Source organism: Triticum aestivum, chromosome 1A, assembly GCF_018294505.1.
Source record: "Triticum aestivum cultivar Chinese Spring chromosome 1A, IWGSC CS RefSeq v2.1, whole genome shotgun sequence".
NCBI lineage: Eukaryota > Viridiplantae > Streptophyta > Magnoliopsida > Poales > Poaceae > Triticum > Triticum aestivum.
In genome coordinates, this window is record NC_057794.1 from 32,310,215 (window position 1) to 32,313,067 (window position 2,853).

Genomic DNA, 2,853 nt, shown 5'->3' on the forward strand with positions numbered 1-2,853 from the left:
TGTACCTATAAAGCTTCTGAAGAATAAACGCGCTACCAATCATTAAAGACTTAATTTCAGTCACTAAATGACCATAAACTGACCGGTCCATGCTTGTCTCGGAGAGATAGGAGAGTGCACTCGCTGATCAAGTTAAATTTACTGCTAAAATGTTTGACGACATCGGTGCAGGAATCAAAATCTAGATCATGTTGTTGATCAATGCCACTGAGCCCCCTCTCGTAATCTCGGGCTTTTCATGTGTGCATGTTACATCTAGTAGTCTACTTTGGTTGCCACACGAAGTTCTAATAAAAATGAGGTACTAAAGTTGTATTAAATCAGCGACACTTGTTTTTGAAATGGGGGGAGTACCTATTAAGTACGATTAAACACTCAGATCAGAAAAACCTAATAATGGCATTACACCCAAAGCACACATGGAATAGACCAGACATAATAATTTACCTTATTATAGTCCAATGCTTGACACATCACCCCTCATGAGATCTACCCAGTAAAATTAACCTTAATAACCCACATAAGTATCGGGAGTATTCTTGAAAGGACATAACACACATAAGAAGTTTCTAAATAATACATTCACTTACTACCTAATAGAGATCTTCTTGCCTGGAGTATATTTGGTCGAATTGGAGAGATAAGATACTAGAAAAACAAATGCAGCTCTTGCAACCAGCACCAACATCAAAATAATGGAACTCAAGGTGATAGATTTCATTGGGCTGCATATGGTATTGAAAATGTGTTACAAAACAAAACTGTTTGTGGATTTGAACAACAAATATGTTACTACACACATGGAAAAAAGCAGATAGAGAGCATACATATATGTTTCACTAATAATCTTCCACTTCTCTATATTTAATGCATCCACGACAACATAGAGAAAGAGAAACGTCTTAGAGACAAATGTGTCCTCATAAGTCAATCTTGTGTAGTTATTATTCATAGAATCCGATTTCATAGGAGGGAATGGGTGAAAAATTCCAATACTTGTCCTATTAGTTTATATTTGAGACTAATAATTACAGAGCATATTAAATTAAATCCCCACAAAAAACATATTAAAGAATGATGAATACATTGATGTTGATTGTTTTAATATAGTTGTGTAGATACTAGCATGCCATGCCATTCAGTTTGTCAGAGACATTTCCAGATCACTACATGGATCTAAAATTCTATGTAAGTTACTATAATCACATATTACATTTTGCATCGTTCTACTATATTTTCTTATTATTATTTTAGTCAATGTCCCACTATGCACGAGACCCAAGTCATCGTGACGATACGAAAACGTTGTTATGCTAGCACAATTGTTTGATAGTTGGTTTGACTGCAATGAGTACCATATCTCAGGATGTGATATGGTCAGATTTGAATTCTTTGTTGCTAAGAGTGGTTTATTTGGTCTTAATGATTGATGTATTTCTAAATGTATGCACCGTTGCAGATTTTATTGTCTCGGAATATTCTTGGGCTATTTCTATCGTTCATCTTGGATCAAAATAAAAAGTTGTCTCTATTTTGGACCCGCTTCCAATACATACTTTCGAGAAGAATATACTTAAAACTATGGTCAACAATCTAAACCTTGCACTCTAAATTGCAAACCTTGAATTGAAGGATGACATCTCTATATGGGTCTAAACCTTGCACTCTAAATTGCAAACCCAGAAGTGAAGGATGACATCTCTATTTGGGGTTGCAAAGTTCCTGTTGTTCCGACAAACTCATACGGGTATGAATCTGGTCAATGCATCACAATCTTAATTGATTCATTCAACACGCAATGTAAAATTCCATACATGCGGTCTTCTGTCAGGTTATTTGGATTTTAATTCATGCACTCATGGCATGACGGGCCTACATTTTCCAATACCCAGGGTGAGTATTTACACCATGCTCACATGTATACACGCTGCACATGATTTTTTTATAACAACGTTATATAATGCACATATAGGTTGTTATTCTCTCCATTCGATCCAAATATATGTAGGATGATTTTTGGTTCATATTTTATTATTTTAATAAAGTATGAAGGGATTGAAGCTCTAAATATTATCCCATTCATAGAACAAAGCTTTATAGACAGATCAATAGATGGACCTTCTAAAGAGAATCGTCGTCAAAGAATAAATACTAGATAATGTTTGTTTAGCTGTTGTTTTAAAAGCATTTTTGTAATTAATTATACATATATATGATCATGAATTTTACGTGAAGACATTTTTTGAGAGTTTTATGTGAAGACGATGTATCTGGTGCACCCAGACTATTTGTGCTACCGGTGCACCGGTCGTCCGTGGCACATTTAAAAATGTTTGAAAAAAATCCAAAACAAAATGAGCACATTGACACAGCATCAATGTACGTTGTCACAAAAATTTAAATCAATATTCGAAACATTGCTCGAGATACAAAAATAACAAATTTGACACTGAATAGTACATAACACAAGTTGGGCTTCAGTTTTGGCCCATTAGCACATTGATGTCAAATTTGTCATTTTTGTATCTTGAGCATTGTTTTGAATTTTGATTCAAATTTTCATGACAACATACATTGTTGTTGTGTCAATAATTTTTTTTTTCTAAATTGATCATGTGTTACACGCGCGCTCATTTCGTTTTGCATGAGAAAAAAAGAAAACGCAGCCCACATAACCAAAATAGAGGCCCGTATAAACACTACTCCCAAAACCACAAAAGCCCGACGCGAAACGGGCCGACAAAAGAACACACCGACGCGGGAGGCGGGACACAGGTCACAGAGCGCGGTTGCTCAAAAAAAAAGGTCGACCGTGTAGGCGGCGGCGGCGGGCCGGACCTAGGGCGACGGCAG